Consider the following 21,675-nt stretch of genomic DNA (forward strand, 5'->3'; position numbering starts at 1 on the left):
ATTTTTCCTTCAATTTTGCTGTAAACCTAAACCTAAAACTCTAAAAAGATAAAGTCTATTTTAAAAATTAGAACAATCATCTATTTACCCCAATTGTTGTTAATATTTTAGCATCATAATAAATATAAATTCCCCCTTTTTCATAAAAAATATATTCCTCCCTCTGATTGTTTTTTTTCATTTCTGGTCTTTTCCTCATAGTAAGTGTACTAAACTTACTTATTTGTGTACTAAACATAAAAAATTCTTGGTTAAGTTCTAAGTGGGCACAGTTTTACTTGGCTGTTTATTTAATTTATGTCTTAACAAAACTTGCAAAAGAAAGGAGGAATATTAAATGTAAATATGATAAGGAATAGGCAGGTGGTACAGTGGTAAAGAATCTGTCTGCCAATGCAGGAGACACCCAAGTCATAGGTTCAATCCCTGGGTTGGAAAAATTCCTTAGAGTAGGAAATGGCAACCCACTCCAGTGTTCCTGGCTAGAAAGCTCCATGGACAGAGAGTCCATGGGGAGTCCATGGGGTCGCAGAGAGTCGGACACGCCTATATCTATATATCTATATCTATATCTGTATCTGTATCTATATCTATGCCTGTGTCTAAGTCGCTTCAGTTCAGTTCAGTTCAGTCGCTGTTTTACAGTTGGGTTGTTTGAATCAGGACTCATTGGGTTGATAAATCTCTTAAATGCTTTTAATTACAGGTTCTTTCTTCTGCATTTTTTGTTTTCATAACCTACTTGTTGAACTGACTAGGTCTTTTCCTCAACAGTTTCCCATACCTTGAATTTTGCTAGTAGCAGCCCAGAAGTATTACTTAACATATTTCCCTGTCCCCAGTATTTCTTGTAAGCTGGTAATTGTATCTATTAATAGAAGTTTGATCAGATTCAGCTTTGAATTTTTTTCAGGAAAATTTTAAGCTGGTGTTTTTCTTTCCTACTGTGTTACATCAGGGGGTGCATATGCCAGTTTGCTCTTTTCTTTTTAATGCTGAAATTAAACTGTGGGGTTTGGAAGTTGTCAGTCTGATTATAAGTTTCTCATAACTTTTTCACCTAATGGCTTTAGAAGCCATTAATAATCATTGCTTAGGTCTATTATTTCATAACAAATTACAAAATGATAATATCTTAATTCTACAAATCCTTCTTTTTTAAAATTTTCCATCAAGCAAAGTTTTTCCTTATCAACTGTATTGTTACTGTGAAGTATAGTTATTTCCCTTTATTTCAGTTTTCAGGACAATGAATTGGTTACTTAATGACAAATGAGTTTGTGTTTATAGGACAGTGTTGATATCATTTTGAACTCATGAAATTACTTAAAACCAATTTATATGCTGTGATTCACTACAATTATTACTTTGATGATGCTCAAAATGCTCCATCTTTGCCCAGTATTTTATTTTCCTATGGTTGCTGTATCAAATTATTACAAACTTGGGAGGAGTTAAACAATTGAAATTTATTATTTCACAGTCCTGGAGGCCAGAAGCCCCAAATCAGTTTCACTAGATCAAAATTAAGGTGTTGGCAGGGTCATATTCCCTCTAGATTAGTTTTCCTTTTTAATTTATTAAATCTCTTGCTTACTGGATATGTCCTCTATTAAATCCATACTCTAAGACTTAATTATCAAAATATCTGATTTTGTTTTTTCTCACAATCACCTGTTCTTTTCCCATAATGGTATATTTTTATTTGGAATGTTCTTGTTCCATGGATGTAATCCCCTGTTTTTATCGGCCTGAGAATTTAACATCTTTTTCAGATTGCCCTAAAATTCTTATTCTCAAGTTTTGCATTGTGTGTGTGTATGTGTGTGTGTGATTGTGGTCAATCTGAATGACATACCTATAATTGTTTGGTGCACAATTTATAATTGTGTAAGCTATATGCAGTGGACCTGGGTCTTCTGGCTATTTTTCATAACACTGGACTTTCTCATTTGTTTTGTAATTCTTGTGTGTGAGCTTATCTTCTGTGGGAGTTTTACTTCTTGGGTGTCCCAAGGCATTCTTGTCTCCCTGTGAAGCACTTTCACATTAACGCATAGGTACAAGGCTCCCAGGGCTTCCCAAGTGGCACTAGTGGTAAAGAACCTGCCTGCCAATGCAGGAGATGTAAGAGACTTGGGTTCGATCTCTGGGTCTGGAAGATCTCCTGGAGGAAGGCATTGCAACCCACTCCAGTATTCTTGCCTGGAGAATCCTGTGGACAGAGGAACCTGGCAGGCTAGGGTGGAGAAGAGTCAGACATGACTGAAGCAACTTCGCCCGCACACACACACGTGGTTCCCAATCAGACCATGGGTTAATGACCTGGCTCTTCACCCACTGGTGAAGCTCACAAGCATGCTGATGATTTCCATCCAGGCCTCTGGTGCAGAGGGATTCCAGCTCCTTCTCACAGGCAGCCATGAGTCTGTTTGGGGCCCTGAATACATAAGTCTTGTCTCAATTTCTGTTCCTTTGTGGCATTGGACCCTACCTCCCCTGCTTCAACTGCCCAAGGGGAATCTTTTAAAGGTATAGGAAAAATAAAGGCAGAAATGAATACATAGATTTCAATCCCAGGTTTACTAAAGATATCTTTTTAAAAATATATATCAGACTTAAAAAAATATTTATCCATGCCTAAATCAAAAAGAATGTGCTACTTCCCAGACATGCTAACTTCCCAGCAAATAAATATTTGGCAGATTGTTGAGTTTTGAAAGTGAACAAAGAGCATTCATCAGAGAAGATGATGAGCACAGACACTGAAGGTATCAGTTTCCAAATAAGTGTCTAAATTGTTTGAGTAAACTACTAACTTCTTCATATGTTTAGTTTAAGATTCTCACAATTTAAGAAATGTTAAAGTATTTTTTAAAAATTTCTTGCTTTAATTTCTGTTTATGAGAAAAGGTGAAACAGAAAGGACTAGAGCTACAGTGAGCTGATCAAAATTGCAAAGGTCATAAGATAAAACTTTTACAACATATAGATTGTATCAATAAACTCTAGGACCTCTCAGTCGAGAATAACAGATTTGTATCTGAAGTTCTGAGAATTTGGCTTTCATCAACTTCTTCCATTCAATAAGCACATTTTTGAACCTGACTCTGAGTAAGATGCTGTGTTGTCAGCGAGAGATAAGATACCCCCTGACCCCACGCACTCACTCTTTAACTGGATTCTTTTACTTTAAGGTTCAACTTAGATGGATTTCTCCCACCAGGTTCAGGGAAAGGCAGCTGGAGTTCAGGGATATGTATATGCAAGATGAAGACAGGATTAAAACTCTCTTGTCACCTATTAGCTGTGACTGTGAACAAATCCTTTCATGTTTTTCAATCCCTGCTTTAGGATAGAATTCTACCCCTAGGACCATGGTGCTGTGGGAAATTAAATGAAAGAAGAGTGCAGGCAGGCATATAAGTCGGTCTCAAAAATGAGCTTATCCTGCCTGGTTTTCTCCATGTTATCCAAACTGACAACTGCGGCCACTTCAAGTGAGCTGCAAACAGGTACCCGCATCATCATCCTCCGGAAAATTCAGTATTAATCCCATAGGCAATACGCCAAAACAGCTTTTTAAAATAATGAGTTAATATTTTCTAAGAGTAGTTAGCAATGCTTATAATAAAGTGCCAATCATCCTATTTATTAAGTAACAAATTTAGTAAAATATACCATTATTAACTTAATTACTAAACAAATCAAGGGCTATTCACTTTAAATAGAACTGGGTATGTCAGCATGTGGTCCTTTTCCTGGACACGAAACCTGGGGCATGTTGTGAACAACAGCAGGATAAGGTGAAACATGACTGACAGGAAAGGAAATAAACAGAGGAAAGTTTTAACACGCTTCTTTAATAAAATCAGAGGAGTTTTTAAGATGCAAACGCAAGAGTATAAATTGGCTTGACTTTTTATCATGCTTATTAGGCCGATACTCTATAAAAACAACCCACGATGAGTTTGAGAGAAGTGAAGAAGCTTAGAGAAAAATGATGAAATTGGAAAAGTTACAGTCATCCTTTCACTTTCACTTCTTTCATGCCACCCCTAGGTCCAAGTCAAAAGGAAGGAGTTACAGACCTACAAGAAACAGTTAAAATCAAGACAGTCAACATATTCTCTGTAAATCTTCCTAGAAGCAGACAAAAAGATCTTTCTGTCTCTTCTTACCTAAGACCCTGGACACCAATAACTGTCTATTGTTAAATATCCTTAGTGCCAAGACTCCTCTAAGAACCTGGTTTCAGAGATTTAGTTTCAGAGCAATCTCACAGTCAGGTAAGTACATACACTGAAATCCTCTTTAATTCCTCTTGATTTTGTCATTTTTATTAAGTGCAAAAACTCTTCATGCACTTCAAGTACACTGTTGTCACTATCGCTTCTTGCCATTCAGTTCACAAACTTTTCTTTCATTTTAGATTCTTATATTTAATAGTAATACTGACATTGCTATTTGAACTATCCACATAGACATATATAGAAAAACATATATATGTACATGTGTGCACACACATACACACACACACATGCACATATGCGCAGAGACACAGAAAGACCAAAGAGATCAAATACATAATTATGTAGGAATACTTAGAAACTAAAAATTTCAATGTAAGAAAAGGAATACATTCTTATCATCACACTTAAGTAAAAACCCTACAAACTTACATCTTACATTTGCTCTGGAAAGCTGAGTATAAGCTTGTAATGTGAGCTTATATAATGTGTTGTTAAAAACAATAGCAAAGAAGAAGCCTAGATTCGAGGACTAGACAGTCTCAGTGGGAACACGCACACACTCTCCACTCCCAGTTCCCAGACTGTGGTCTCCAAATGCTATTTTTCACTAATAGGAACCAGAGTTCCTAGAGAAATGGCTGTTCTGGGGCAGGTACTGTACAAAATGATCCTGAGACGTACTGTGGCCCAAAATAGGGCTGTTGCCAGAAACCAAGGAATTTTGTCCAAGAGCCAAACTGGAGGAGCCCCTACAGGCGAAAGATGGAATAACTGAGGGCCACAGGCAATAAATGACTAAATGTATTGAAATAAAGTAGACACATGTTCTATGCGTTTATAATGACACACACACACACAAAAAAGAAGGAAGTTGTCTTCATTGTAGGTTCATGATTATTCTGAAAATTCATTAAGAGAAAGCATTATGTATTGATTCTGCCTTTCTTATACAAATTCTCTTTCAGGTTAACCAAATAGTTATAGAAGTTATGCTAATAAATGCAGAACAGGGACTTCCCTGGTGGTCCAGTGGTTGAGATTTCACCTTCCAGTGCAAGGGGTACGAGTTCGATCCTGGTAGGGGAGCTAAGATTCCAGGAGCCTTGCAGACAAAAAACTAAAAAACAGAAGCAACATTGTAATAAATTCAGAACAACAACAACAAAAATCACGATTTTGCAACCACTAATGAAAAAACCAGACCAGACCACCAGACCTGCCTTCTGAGAAATTTCTATTCAGGTCCAGAAGCAACAGTTAGAATTGGACATGTAACAAAAGACTGGTTCCAAATCAGAAAAGGAGTATGTCAAGGCTGTATATTGTCACCCTGCTTATTTAACTTACATGCAGAGTATATCATGCGAAATACTGGACTGGATGAAGCACAAGCTGGAATCAAGATTGCCCAGAGCAATATCAATAACCTCAGATATGCAGATGACACCACCCTTATGCCAGAAAGCAAATAAGAATTAAAGAGCCTCTTGATGAAAGTGAAAGTGGAGAGTGGAAAAGTTGGCTTAAAGCTCAACGTTCAGAAAACCAAGATCATGGCATCTGGTCCCATCACTTCGTGGCAAATAGATGGGGAAACAATGACAGACTTTATTTTTGGGAGGCTCCAAAATCACTGGAGATGGTGACTGCAGCAAAGAAATTAAAAGATGCTTACTCCTTGGAAGAAAAGTTATGACCAACCTAGATAGCATATTAAGAAGCAGAGACATTACTTTGCCATCAAAGTTCCACCTAGTCAAGGCTATGGTTTTTCCAGTGGTCATGTATGGATGTGAGAGTTGCTATAAAGAAAGCTGAGCACCGAAGAATTGAAGGTTTTGAACTGTGGTGTTGGAGAAGACTCTTGAGAGTCCCTTGGACTGCAAGGAGATCCAACCAGTCCATCCTAAAGAAAATCAGTCCTGAATATTCATTGGAAGGACTGATGCAGAAGCTGAAACTCTAATACTTTTGCCACCTGTTGCAAAGAACCGACTCATTGGAAAAGACCCTGATGCTGGGAAAGATTGAAGGTGGGAGGAGAAGGGGCCGACAGAGGATGAGATGGTTGGATGGCATCACCAACTCAATGGGCATGAGTTTGAGTAAACTCCGGGAGTTGGTGATGGACAGGGAGGCTTGGCGTGCTTTAGTCCATGGGGTCGCGAAGAGTCAGACACAACTGAGCAACTGAACTGAACTGACTGAATGAAAAAACAGATCTGGGCAATCAGTTCAGTTCAGTCGCTCAGTCGTGTCCAACTCTCTGTGACCCCATGAATTGCAGCACGCCAGGCCTCTCTGTCCATCACCAACTCCCGGAGTCTACCCAAACCCATGTTCATCGAGTCGGTGATGCCATCCAACCATCTCATCCTCTGTCGTCCCCTTCTCCTCCCGCCCCCAATCCTACCCAGCATTAGGGTCTTTTCCAATGAGTCAACCCCTCGCGTGAGGTGGCCAAAGTATTGGAGCTTCAGCTTCAACATCAGACCTTCCAATGAACACCCAGGATTGATCTCTTTTAGGGTGGATTGATTGGATCTCCTTGCAGTCCAAGGGACTCTCAACAGTCTTCTCCAACACCACAGTTCAAAAGCATCAATTCTTTGGCGCTCAGCTTTCTTCACCGTCCAACTCTCACATCCATACATGACCACTGGAAAAACCATAGCCTTGACTAGACGGACTTTTGTTGGCAAAGTAATGTCTCTGCTTTTAAACATGCTATCTAGGTTGGCCATAACCTTCCTTCCAAGGAGTAAGCGTCTTTTAATTTCATGGCTGCAATCACCATCAGCAGTGATTCTGGAGCCCAAAAAAGTAAAGTCTGACACTGTTTCCACTGTTTCCCCATCTGTTTCCCATGGAGTGATGGGACCAGATGCCATGATCTTAGTTTTCTGAACGTTGAGCTTTAAGCCAACTTTTTCACTCTCCTCCTTCACCTTCATCAAGAGGCTCTTTAGTTCTTCTTTACTTTCTGCCATAAGGGTGGTGTCATCTGCATATCTGAGGTTATTGATATTTCTCCCGGCAATCTTGATTCCAGCTTGTGTTTCTTCCAGCCCAGCGTTTCTCATGATGTACTCTGCATATAAGTTAAACAAGCAGGGTGACAATATACAGCCTTGACGTACTCCTTTTCCTGTTTGGAACCAGTCTGTTTTTCCATGTCCAGTTCTAACTGTTACTTCCTGACCTGCATACAGGTTTCTCAAGAGACAGGTCAGATGGTCTGGTATTCCCATCTCTTTCAGAATTTTCCACAGTTTATTGTGATCCACACAGTCAAAGGCTTTGGCATAGTCAATAAAGCAGAAATAGATGTTTTTCTGGAACTCTCTTGCTTTTTCGATGATCCAGCGGATATTGGCAATTTGATCTCTGGTTCCTCTGCCTTTTCTAAAACCAGCTTGAACATCTGGAAGTTCACGGTTCATGTATTGCTGAAGCCTGGCTTGGAGAATTTTGAGCATTACTTTACTAGCATGTGAGATGAGTGCAATTGTGCGGTAGTTTGAGCCTTCTTTGGCATTGCCTTTCTTTGGGATTGGAACGAAAACTGACCTTTTCCAGTCCTGTGACCACTGCTGAGTTTTCCAAATTTGCTGGCATATCGAGTGCAGCACTTTCACAGCATCACCTTTGAGGATTTGAAATAGCTCAACTGGAATTCCATCACCTCCACTAGCTTTGTTTGTAGTGATGCTTTCTAAGGCCCACTTGACTTCATATTCCAGGATGTCTGGCTCTAGATGAGTGATCACACCATCGTGATTATCTGGGTCGTGAAGATCTTTTTTGTACAGTTCTTCTGTGTATTCTTGCCACCTCTTCTTAATATCTTCTGCTTCTGTAAGGTCCCTACCATTTCTGTCCTTTATCGAGCCTATCTTTGCATGAAATGTTCCTTTGGTATCTCTAATTTTCTTGAAGAGGTCTCTAATCTTTCCCAATCTGTTGTTTTCCTCTATTTCTTTGCATTGATCGCTGAGGAAGGCTTTCTTATCTCTCCTTGCTATTCTTTGGAACTCTGCATTCAGATGAGAATATCTTTCCTTTTCTCCTTTGCTTTTCACTTCTCTTCTCTTCCCAGCTATCTGTAAGGCCTCCTCAGACAGCCATTTTGCTTTTTTGCATTTCTTTTCCATGGGGATTTTCTTGATCCCTGTCTCCTGTAGAATGTCACGAACCTCTGTCCATAGTTCATCAGGCACTCAAATGAATGTAAATAACATGAGGCTGATGGGAAACATTTGATGAGTGGATCAGGATGACAATATCTCAGCTTACTACTGATTAATTTCAAATCCACTAAACCTGGGGTAACAAAACATTGGGGGTGCAAAAGGAACCACCAACACCACCTATGGACGACTCACACTGAAAAGTTCATAATCCAGTCTAAACAAACCTCCAGAACCAAACTATGGGAGCAAAGGAATGTGTTAGTTAAATCATGCTCAAATCAAACTCAAACAGAGACCAGACTTGAAAATTCCCTGAGCAGACAAAACCGGTTTAGTCATACAAGCAAAGCTTTATTTAGCTGATTTTGTAGGACAAGTGAGGGTAACTTGACCTGGGTCACTTGTTGCTTATGCCTCTGAAAATCATAAGCAAAAAATATGAAGTGTTCCTCCCACTCGATATGAGGTAACTACTAACCAATTCCCTTTCATTCAAGAAAATTCTAACGTTTTACTCGATTACTCTGAAAAATAAACAGTCACTGCCTTCACACTGCTTTACAGTATACCATGTTTTGGTTTGAGTGCTCCCTGTTTGTAGACTGTCTTTTTTGTCTGCACACAATAAACTTTTTTTTTAACTTTTTACTTTATATTAGAGCATAGCCAGCTAACAATGCTCTGATAGTTTCAGGTGGACAGCAGAGAGACTCAGTTGCACGTATACACGTACCCATAGACCCCTCAAATTCCCCTCCCATCCAGGCTGCCACGTAACTTTGAGCAGAATTCCCTGTACCTTTTACTAATTACTACTTCAGTGATTCACTGGCTTTACTCCTGTTTTTTTTTTTTTTTTCCTGAACTTTTGACAACCGTGAGGATACAATTCAGTGAAACCTAAACTGGGAAATTGGGCAGGTCAGACATGAGGCGTGAAAACAGGAAGAAGGGAAGTATTACATGATGAAACAGCCTGAGAAACTTCTCAACTAAATTCACCAAATAGAGGTTGATTGGAGTTTGTTTGAACAAAATAACTATAAAAATTTTTTTGAGAAATTTTTAAATACACTGATCTCAAGGAAATATTCAGAGAAGGCAATGGCAACCCACTCCAGTACTCTTGCTTGGAAAATCCCATGGATGGAGGAGCCTGGCGGGCTGCAGTCCATGGGGTCGCTAAGAGTCAGACACGACTGAGCGACATCACTTTCACTTTTCACTTGCACGCAATGGAGAAGGCAATGGCAGCCCACTCCAGTGTTTTTGCCTGGAGAATCCAAGGGACGGCAGAGCCTGGTGGGCTGCCGTCTATGGGGTCGCACAGAGTCGGACACGACTGAAGCGACTTAGCAGCAGCAGCAAGGAAATATAGCTAATTTTGAAAAGTATACTAATGTATTTCAGTTTGTTCGTTTTTTTTAAAATAAACCTTATTTATTTATTTTTGACTGTGCTAAGTCTTCGTTGCTGTGCAGGCTTTTCTTTAGCTGTCACGTGCAATGACTCCTCTCGTTGAGGAGCGTGGACTCCAGGCACTCGGGCTTCAGTATTTGTGGCTCCCGGGCTCTACAGCACAGGCTCAGTAGTTGTGGTTCACAGGCTTAGTTGCTCTGCAGCATGTGGAATCTTCCTGGATCAGGGATCGAATCCGCGTCTCCTGCATTGGCAAGCGGATTCTTCACCACTGAGCCACCAGGGAAGCCTGGCTAGGTTTTTAAAAAGTAAATTTCTCTTAGAGAGACATAATGACACATGTAAGAGTGACATTTGGGGATTTATGTTAAAATGCTGCAGGAAAACATTGGGCTGCAGGAGGAGTTGGGGTGGAGAGCTAGGAGAGCAAGGCTGGCCCAGAGTTGATATACCTGAGGCAGGTGATAGATAGCTGGGGAGTTGTTATGTGTTTCTCATTACTTTTGTGTATGTTTGGAAATCTCTATAACAAGAGAGATAGCTCAGACAAAAGAAGAAGGGTAAAAGAGAGAGAAAGAAATCCAGAAAGAAAGAAAGGAGAGAGAGAGAGGAAGGCAGGGAAGAAAGAAAGGAATGAAGGAGGGAATGAAAGAAAGAAGGGAGGGAGGAAGGAAGGAAGGACAGAGTGTATGTCTGAGCATGAAGAAGAAGGATGGCGTAGGCAGTTTCTGGAGCTTCTTGGGGGGCTGGCTGCCTTCTGCATGAGTGGGATCAACACTGCCAGGTGAGAAGGAGCAGAAAGACTAGCAGTCTGACACCTGGTCTTTTCCCTTTCTGCTGCCTTTGTCCAATCTTTGCATCCATAATTCGGGACTGGCTCCTTGCCTTCAGTTGTGTTCTTGAATTGTGTTTCTCACTGCAGAAGTCCAGCTGGACAAACATCATCTCTGAGTGATTTTTGCACTTTATGAGTCCCTTACTTGTAAGTGCCTCCCTTTGCTGCCATAAGAAGCAAAAGCAAAAATGTACAGTAAATTCCAGGGCTCTCAGTGGAAACATTAACATGTTTTAAAAGGAAGAACATTGCTGAGAGATTGCCTGTGTGTTGGTTGGGTTTCCGTTGGTTATTCTGTTTATACACACTAGCCAACACCATGAAACATCAGGTCCAAGATGTAGACTCTCTTGGGCTCCAGTGGGGATCATTACCATGAAATTACTTCCATTCCACAAAAATCCACTCACATCATGACTGAAAAAGCTGATGAAGATGCGAGTTTTACCTCTCCTGTTCTCATTCTCTCTCCGTTCCTGGGGTGGCAGGATATTTGGCGGGAAATGGAAGAGAGGAGCTGGGAATACACAGATATGAACCAGACAACCTGGGGTGTCCAGAACATTCTCTGTATACAAAACACTGCCAGTGGCTTCTGTAACCCCTGTTTGGAGAATCACAGAATTTTTGGAAAGTCTTTTATTCCCAGGAGTGGCCTGAGTATCTATCATCCTTGTTCTAAATTTCAGGTGGACAAAATGTGATCACCAAAGGCATAGACTAACCTGAAAAGATTCCATATTAGTTTATTTTTTTACTGTTGTTTTTAACAAGAGCTTTGAAGATCTACTGTCGTGGCAACTTTCCAATATACAATAAGTTATTAATAGCTATGGTCACTGTGCTATACATAGCCACAGGACTTATTTAACACTGAAAGTTTGAAACTTTTGACTCCCTCACCCACCCCCATTTCTCTGTTTCTATGAATTTGGTTTTTGTTTTGACTTGATGTTGTTGTTTTAGATTCCATATGTAGGTGAGATCTTACAGTGTTTGACTTTCTCTGCCTGATTTATTTCACTTAGCATTACATCCTCAAGGTCAATCCATGTTGTAAATGGCAGGATTTCCTTGCTTTTTATGGCTGAATAATACTATATTGTATATGGTTACCACACATTGTTTATTCATTTACCCATTGAGATTACTTAGGTTGTTCCCATACCTTGGCTAATATGAATAATACTGCAATGAACATGGGGGTACAGATATCTCTTTGAGATCCTGTTTTCATTTTTATTAAATAAGTACCCAGAAGTGGAATTGATGGATCATACAGCAGTTCTACTTTTAATTCTTTGAAGAATCTCTGTATTGTTTTTCATAGCAGCTGCACCACTTTACATTTCTCTACTAGTGTTTTGTTCTGTTTAGCAAACACTTACTGTGTGCCAGGTACTCTTTTGAGGACTTATCTCTCAAAAGGAGACATGATTGTTTTGCTACCCATTCTACATAAGAAGAAACTGAGTACCTGAATGCACATGGGCATCAAGGGCACAGGTGGGTCTCAAAGCCAGGCATCCACTGCCTATCTCATGGTGGTCTCTGGTTTTTTAACTTCTATGTCTGACAATTTTTGGATGTACATCAATTCTATTGGTTTTCCCAGTAGTAATTAATAAAACACTCTTGCTGAATTTATTAATCACTTGGAAATAAGCTATAGTTAAAAAAAACTTTTTTGCATAATAACTAAAATAATTAATCTAACACTTGCTGCCTGTTTGATTGAAAATTACCCAGCTTTACACTTTCCCCTTTTGCTTTATTCACTGATGAGGCAGGCTGACTTAGGAGTGGATCACCATCTCTCCTTCACTCATTGTGGGTTCTTCGCTGTAACTCTGATTCTTCCTTAGAACATTAATGTGTATGAAATTTCTATGACACATCTTTGAAGTCCAGAAATTCACTACTAATGAGGCCATCCTACTGAACAGCTCTTTACAAGTCACTGTGTTGGATACTGTGTGGAATGAAAGATGAATGAAGGTCCATGCAGGGACATGGACCCTGCCTTCAAAGGACCTAGACTGTGAGTCTAGTCAAAGCTTCTGGTTCTCAAAGCGTTTCCTTGTACCATGCACCATCAATTGGGAGCATGATCAAAGTTCTTGGACCCTAGACACTCTGGGCGTGAGGTCAGACACTCTGTTTTAACAAGTTTTGGGGGTTATTTTGATGCACATAAAGTTTGAGAATTGCTGCTCCAGATGCAAAACAGCAAAAACAAACAAACAAAATACAAATAAAGACTCTAAAACAAGATTTAAAAAGGTGGGATGACTGTGGGCTGAGGAAAAACAAGAGAAGTTGCTATTGCAGGAGAAAACCTTCTAACAGCTCAGAACCTTCAAACAGAGTAGAAGATGTCTAACTTATCCGAAAGCAGCATCCTATCAAAATCTTGGTGATAATAGAAAAATGCAAAGCTGAGAAGCAGCTTCTGGTCCTGGACAAAACAATATTCCCAGTGCCTGATTATGTCAACATGAATGAGCTCTTCAAGATAATCAGAAGGTGCTTACAGCTCAGTACTAATCATCTTCTTCCTGATAGTGAATAGACATAATAAGTGTGTCCATCCAATTTGTGAAGTGTGTGTAAGTGAGAAGGATAAATATGGATTCTTGTATATGGCATACGCCTCTCAGGAGACTTGAGAATGAAATTGTCTATGTAAGACTAGAAAAATGAGTCTGTTCTAGAGTATTTTAAACCCTTACCAAGGAATAAAAATAGGGTGTTACTGATTGAGATTGTTCAGTTCATCTAATCACAGATCATCAGAACGGTACTGTCCCTACCTAGGAGTTTTAGAAAGTTGGTTGTGGTATTTCAGGCAAAAAACCTAGCTCCAGATGAGCACATTCAGCATTGAGAAAATTTATTATTCAACCTAGGCTGTCTTGTTTTCCAATTTAGAAGTTTAAAAATAAAATTATAAGTTGCCAATGAAATAGACCTTCAAATTATTTTAATGTTTTTTCCGCCAAAAGAACTCGTAATTTAAACATCCATAGAGATATTAAGTCTTCTCTCTAGGTTCACAGAACCTGCCAACTTCTTACAGAAGCGATTTTCCTTGATTAGAGAAATCTCCTTAGGAGGATCTTTTTAAGCATAAGTTGTTTCTCAAAAAGTACAGAGGAAGAAAAAGGACACTTTTTGTTTTGACCATTCCCTTAAGAGCTCAAAATAGTGCCTGCTTTGGTGAATACAGAAGCAGTTACATGGGTTTCATTCTTTGGGACAAAGGTAGGAAACTACAGGATACTAAAACTAAAAGCATTAAAATTCAAATACCCAGTGCTTCCTACTACCTGCATGGGGTTTACTATGTACTATTTTAATGAGAGCTATCACAGGATCACAGACCCACTTGGAACTGTACATGTAGCAGGTCATCATTTACTCTTGTGTATTTGGATGTGTGTGGAGAACCTGTATCTGTCAGTGGCAGTTATTTATTGAAATAAATAAGTGCATTCTTATAAATAAATATATATAGGAAGAAAAAGCGATATTACTGCATATGGGCCTTCAATCCCAATGAGCTACTCTTCCTGCTGCTTGTATCTGTCCACATGGCTAACTTCTAATGTGCATATTTTTACAGTATGTAAATTCTTAAATAGCTTTTCTTGTTTAGATTGTATGCATCATTATATCTGACATTCTTGTAACTACTGTGTGATTGATAAGGTTCCTATAAGACACTCTGCTTTTCAAAGACAAAAATATCACGCTGAGAGGGGTGACATTGTTTTCCACTAAGTGGGCGGTCATTCTATCTATAGGATCTTTAAAACAGAAACATTTTTAACAAACTAAGGTGAATAAAGGTGCAACAGAAAACTGTCAAAGAGAATATATAGGGCTTCCCTGGTGGTCTGGTGGTTAAGACTCTCGGCTTCCACTGCAAGGGGCACAAGTTTGATCCCTGGTCGGGGAAGTTCCACATGCTGTGTGGTGTGGCAGGAAAAAAAAAAGAATATATAGTGGAATTTCCAGAGGGAAAGCTGAGTTGAGGCCAAGAGAAATTTTGGAAACGTTTCCTGGATTTGGTATTGAGATAGGCTTTCTAAGGAAGGGTGAGCTGAATGGAGCACCTTGGTGGGGTGTGGAGAAGCTCATCTAGGAGAGGCAGAGAGCACAGAGGTGGGGGCGGTCAAGGGCAGCTGTGAGGGGGTCTTGGAATCCTCCACTTTGGTGGATCAGGAAGCGTGGGGGAGTCAGTAACTCAGTCATGGAAATCCTTAAATATACCTTATTAATACTGAACTCCAAACTTTACCAAAAAGATGAAGGATATGCCATTTCTCTAGTGGAGGAGAATAATGGAATATAAGCCTATACAATTCAAATAATGGAACATGCTGTTATATTTGTTTGGTCTTCAAAAATCTTGGAGATGGGACTTCCTTGATGGCCCAGTGGTTATGAATCTGCCTGCCATGTAGGAGACATGGGTTCGATCCCTGATCTAGGTAGATCCCATATGCCACAGAGCAACCAAGCCCGTGTGCCACAACTACTGAGCCTGTGCTCCAGAGCCCGGGAGATGCAACTACTGAGCCCATGTGCTGAAACTGCTGAAGCCTGAGTGCCTTAGAGCCTGTGCTCTGCAACAAGAGAAACCACTACAATGAGAAGCCCTCGCACGGCAACTAGAGAGTAGCCCCTGCTCACTGCAACTAGAAAAAGCCCACTCGAAGCAACGAAGACCCAGCATTGCTACAAAAAAAAAAAAAAGAGTCCGTCTTTCAATGCAGGGGACACAGGTTTGATCCCTGGTCAGGGAACTAAGATCCCACAAGCCTCAAGCCACAACTGCAGAGCCCACACACCACAATGAAGACCCAGTGCAGCCAAGAAAAAAAGAATTCTGGAGGACAATGATGCATATCTTTTTTGGTACATTATTGTACAAGTTTAAGAGTACTAAAGTACTCATTACTTCACTTTTGAAAACACTACCATGGCAAATTCAGTAACAATATTGATAACAACACTTCTGCTTTATAAAGAAGTATGAGAGTGATATTCCTTTACTACAACAAAGCCATAGTCCTAGTTCTTGGTCTTTGCTAGGTAGTTCCATAATTCACCTTTAAGAGTTGCTTCATAGCACTTTTTGAGAAAAATCGAAATATGAGTAAGTTTAAGGAAGAAAATAATACTGTTATTTCAAAGAAGCTCGATATTGACATATGAAAATGAGTTTCTACTGTAATAGTTCTAATATTCCCAGTGTTAAAGATAAGTAGCCATTTAGGTTTACTATTCAAAGAGAGATCACGGGAATTCAAAGGAATTTTGGCAGATACCTTGAAAATGGAGAAGACAATGTAAAACTAAAGGGAATTTAAAATAGACTTTAATCTACTTAAAATGGATTAACAGTGGCCAGATTTACCCTAAGGACTGAATTTAAGAAAAAGGACAAAATACATGAAACAAAAAAATTTAAGACATTGAACATCAGACAACAAAAGATAATGATCCCCAAAGAAGCAGGAAAAAATAAGGAGAGCCCCATGATTGCCCAACTTACGGCCCTTAGAGAGGTTTTAAGCTATGTTGCCTAGAGGGGCAGTGGGGAGGCTGATAGTCTCTCTGAATTAAGCAGAGCTAGGAGCCTGGGAAAACTACCATAACAAGAGTTTTGGAGAAGAGAAAGCTACACAGGAAGAGACCCTGCAGAGGATGCTTTGAATATTTAGCGGTGTACTGCCTAAGACATAAGCGTGAGGAAACTCTCTGAGGATGGGGAAAGAGTGATCCAAAATATTATAGAGAACAGTGCCTCACAGGGCACACAGCCCCAAAACACTGCTTGTTCCCCAAAGTCAGAGGGGAAAATCTTATAATTCAAAGGACATTGGGTAATGTACTAAGAAGGGTCTTACCCCTGTAGGGAGGAATTAATCCTAGACTAAACTCAGTTCTGCTTCTGCTGAACAAATCTTAAAATGAAGCCCAGAAATGCTCAGACTCTTTCCAGTTAGCTTAATCACATCCCAGAACAAAGCTCAAAAATATTTATAGGGATACAAAAATATTCATCAACCTATGAGGTAAATTCACAATGTCTAGCATTCAGTAAAAAATAACCAGATACGCATAGAAGCAGGAAAATACAACCCATCTTGATGAGAAAAATCAATGAACCAAAACTGACTCCAAAATAACACAGATGATGGAATGAACAGCAAGGACTTTAAAACAATAATTTTGACTGTATTCCATATGTTCAAGAAGTGAGACAACAGATTGAAAATGCTAAGCAGAGACATAGAAGACCCAAATCAAACTTCTAGAGACAAAAATTACAATAACTGAGTTGAAAAACATACCAGATGACCATTGCAGTAGATGAGACATTTAAGAAGAAAATATTAGTAAGCTTAGAGAAAGTAATGTCTCTACTTTTTAATGTGCTGTCTAGGTTTGTCATAGCTTTCCTTCCAAGGAGCAAGTGTCTTTTAATTTCATGGCTTCAGTCACCATCTGTGGTGATTTTGGAGCCCAAGAAAATAAAATCTGTCACTGCTTCCACTGTTTCCCCTTCTATTTGCCATGAAGTGATGGGACCAGATGCCATGATCTTAATTTTTTAAATGTTGAGTTTTAAGTCAACTTTTCCACTCTCTTCTTTCACCCCATGGACTGCAACACACCAGGCTTCCCTGTCCTTCACCATCTCCTGGAGCTTGCTCAAACTCATGTCCATCGAGTCAGTGATGCCATCCAACCATCTCATCCTCTGTTGTCCCCTTCTCCTCCTGCCTTCAATCATTCCCAGCATCAGGGTCATTTCAAATGAATCAGTTCTTCGCATTAGGTGGCCAAAGAATTGGAGTTTCAGCTTCAGCATCAGTCCTTCCAATGAACACCCAGGACTGATCTCCTTTAGGATTGACTGGTTTGATCTCCTTGCAGTCCAAGGGACTCTCAAGAGTCTTCTCCAATACCACAGTTCAAAAGCATCAATTCTTCAGCATTCAGCTTTCTTTATAGTCCAACTCTCACATCCATACATGACCATGGGAAAAACCATAGCCTTGACTAGATGGACCTTTGTTGGCAAAGTAATATCTCTGAGTTTGAATCATTTCAACAGTTTCTCTGAGGTGTCAGGGCTGTCCTGTCTGGCACCTGGCCCTGGGATGATTAGGGCAGGCAGGTAATGGGTCTGGTTGTGAGAGCTGATCAAGTAGGTAGTTGGAGTGTGGACTCTGGATTGTTTGGCTTACATATGAGAGGAGTGCTTGCAGAAGAGTCCCATAATATCTCCAGGAGTTGACTAGCCTTGGGAAGGACATCCCTCCAGGGTCAGCACGGCCTCAAGATATCAGAGGATCAAATACAGAAACTAGTAAATATGGTTATTACAGTAAGTAGTCTCTAGAAGCTTTTCTAAGCAAAGAAATAGTTTTTTTCCTAGAGTTTTCAGAAGGAACATAGCCCTATGGACCCATTTTGAACCTCTACCTCCATAAGAGGTAAGATAAGATAATACATTTGTGTAAGATAATAAATTTGTATTGCTTTAATCTACTAAGTTTGTAATGACTGATTATAGCAGAACCTTACTCCCAGAGTCCAAAATCTATGTTAAGTTTCCTACTGCTGCTATTACCTTAGGAAACTAAAAAAAAAAGGAATTAAAATGTAAACAAGCAGAGAAAAAATAAACCTTATTTTTGAAATAAAAAATAGGAAAAAAAAGAGTAAAAATAATGTATTCAAAAGCTAGTTCTCTGAGAAAAACCAGTAAAACTGAAAACTTCTGGGAGATTGAATAGAAAAAAAGAGAGAAAACAAAAATAACTAATATCAGTAATGAGAGCGGGGACATCAGACCAGATTCTGCAGATACTAAAAGGATAATCGGGGAATATTTTTACCACTTTTTTGCCAATAATTTTGACAATTTAGATGAAATGAACAAAGTCTCGGAAAAACACAAACTATCAAAGATCACTTAGGAAGAAACAGATAATTTGAGTAGGCCTATGTCTATAAAAGAATTTTAATTTCTAGTCAATAATTTTCCCACAAAGAAAACTTGAGGCACAGATGGCTTCACTTGTGAATTCTACAAAACGTTTATAGACAAAGTAACATCACTCCTACACAATCTCAGAAAATTCGAGGTGGTGATGTCTTCTCATTCTATGAAGCCAGCATCATGTCTGTTCTCATCCTTCCACTTACCATTGCTCTGGTATTTCCAGTCAGTGCAAGAAGACACAGCTTTATTTCCAGATGGTGTTTCCATCTATGTAGAAGACTTTATGGAATCTAGGCAAATAATGAAATATATCCATGACTCCACACTCTTACCCCTTCTTCCTGTTAGCTTCCAACCACTACTCTCTCGACAATCAGCAAAAAAGATAAAGAAGGAGAAAATGTTTTGTGTTGCCTACACAAACAGGGAAACACACTGTTCAGAGATATGGACAATCTTCCATATTCTGACCCTGTTCTCCTCCTTAGAGACTGAAATGTAAGGCAAAGAAAGGGAAGACTGAGTAAAGGAAACTTTTTGGAGTTAGCTGACTGCAATCAAAGGCAAAGTTCATTTAATTCAAAGACAAACATCTGAGACACAGAACACCAATCGTTAGAAGTTGCCTCACAATGAGTTTCTTGGGACCAGGTCCTTCTCGTCTTCTCATCCTTTCCACCTTTGTTTTTCCTGTTCTTTCATCATAGCCTATGGTCTCTACTCATAAAAGGTGACTCCTTCTATTCTTCCTACTACCAATGAACAAACCAAAGTGGATATCTAGCCAGTCAACTGTATTTTTACCACTCTATGCACTTGCCTCTACCCAGTGCCCTAGCAATGTGTTCATTAAGTTATACATCCTTGTAAAATTTGAGTCAAAAACTTAAAATGAAAGACTGAGTAATGAGATGTCCAGAGGGAGCTTTGAGAAACTCCAATACAATCTTGGAATTCTGGAAGCCCACACACATGTCCAGGGTCATGCTCAAGCCCAAGAAAGACTTGGAAAAGCCCCAGTGTCTCACCTTTGATTGACCTCAAGACACTGTGTAAACAAGAATTGAAGGCCAAAGCAGAGTTTTAAACTTCCAACTGGGGCATTTAAGGGATTCCCCAATGCACACATTAATCTCCCAGAAAATCCTGGGAGATTAATTGGTTCAAGACATTTAATAAACTCTTTGCCCAGATATTAGCTGACCATTAGGCTAACTAAGCAGAGGATTCTACAGCCACCCATGCCAAAGAATACACACTTTAAATAATTATTTCGATTAAGTCACTAAACAAATAGTGACAATAATAAAGTCTGACAAAAACAACTAACCACAAAGGAAAGGAGGTCTGATTACCAAAGTTACAATGTTATTTTATTAAATTGTCCAGTTTTCAGCAAATGTTAGATGACATACACAGAACTGGGTGACATAGCCCATACATTGTAAATAAAATATCCAGTAGAAACTGTTCATGAGAAATTCCAGATGTTGGGCTTCCTGGACAAAACTTTAAGTCAACTTTTATAAATATGTTCAAAGACTAAAGGAAACCATGTCTGAAGAACTACAGGAGATTGAGAACAATGTGTCACCAAATACAGAACATCAACAAAATTTTAATGCCAAGAAAAAAAAACAAATAAAATTTCTGGAGCTGTAATTATAACAATTGAAATGAAAATTTCATAATAGGATTCCAGCAAATAATTTGAGCAGCCAGAGGAAATGATCAGCAAGCATGAAGACAGGTTAATTGAGATTATGCAGTCTGAGAAATAATAAAAATAGAGAAATGAACAGAACCTACAACTTGTGAGATGGCATCAGATATACCAACAAGCACATAATGGGAGTTCCAAAAGAAAAGAAGGGAGAGGAAAGGAGAAGAAAGAATATTTGAAGAAAAATGACCAAAGCTTCTCAAATTGTGTAGAAACTGTATTAGTGAACATATCCAGGACACTAAAAAACTTCAAGTAAGATAAGAGATACACATCTAGAAACATCATAATCAAACTGTCAAAAGACAAAGAATCTTTTTTTTTCCTTTTCTTTTTTTTTAATTTATTTATTTTAATTGGAGGCTAATTACTTTACAATATTGTGGTGGTTTTTGCCATACATTCACATGAATCAGCCCTGGGTGTACATGTGTTCCCCATCCTGAACCCCCCTCTCACCTCTCACCCCATCCCATCCCTCAGGGTCATCCCAGGGCACCAGCCCTGAGCTCCCTGTCTCATGTGTCGAACCTGGACTGGCGATCTATTTCACATATGATAATACACATGTTTCAATGCTATTCTCTCAAATCATCCCACCCTTGCCTTCTCCCACAGAGTCCAAAAGTCTGTTCTTTACATCTGTGCAAAGAGAGAATCTTAAAAAACCCCAACATACAAACACTTATGAGAGGACTTTGCTGGTGGTCCAGTGGTTATGAATCTACCTACCAATGCAGGGGACACTGATTCAGTCCCTGGTCCTGGAAGATTCCACATACTGCAGGGCAACTAAGCCCTTGAGCCACAACTACAGCGCCTATGCTCTAGAGCCCATGCTTTGTAATGAGAGAAGTCACCTCAATAAGAAATCTGAGCATTGCAATTAGAGACTGGCCCCCTCTTGCCACAACTAGAGAAAGCCTGCATGCGGCATTGACCCAGTGCAGCCAATAAATGAATAAATAAATAAAAATAAAACTTTTGAGAGGCCGCTAAAACCATTCTGAGCATTACGTTTATAGCCATAAAAGCATATACTGAGTTAAGAAGAAAGATTTCAAATCAGTAACATACACTATCACCTTAAGAAACTAGCAAAAGAACAACAAACTAAACCCAAAGCAAGCATAAAAAAAGAAATGATAAAGACTAGAGCAGAAATACATGGAAGAATAGAAAATTGTTCTTAAAATTTTAAAAATTGACAAAACTTTGGCTAGATT

At 39.3% G+C, this 21,675-nt stretch overlaps 1 pseudogene; it reads left to right on the plus strand.

Moving 5' to 3' along the window:
- Positions 1-10,564: 10,564 nt before the first annotated feature.
- Positions 10,565-13,369, plus strand: LOC145516488 (microtubule-associated protein 1 light chain 3 beta pseudogene; annotated as a pseudogene).
- The last annotated feature ends 8,306 nt before the right edge of the window (positions 13,370-21,675 follow it).

This window comes from Giraffa tippelskirchi, chromosome 1 (genome assembly GCF_054371585.1).
Source record: "Giraffa tippelskirchi isolate mGirTip1 chromosome 1, T2T-mGirTip1v1.2.pri, whole genome shotgun sequence".
NCBI lineage: Eukaryota > Metazoa > Chordata > Mammalia > Artiodactyla > Giraffidae > Giraffa > Giraffa tippelskirchi.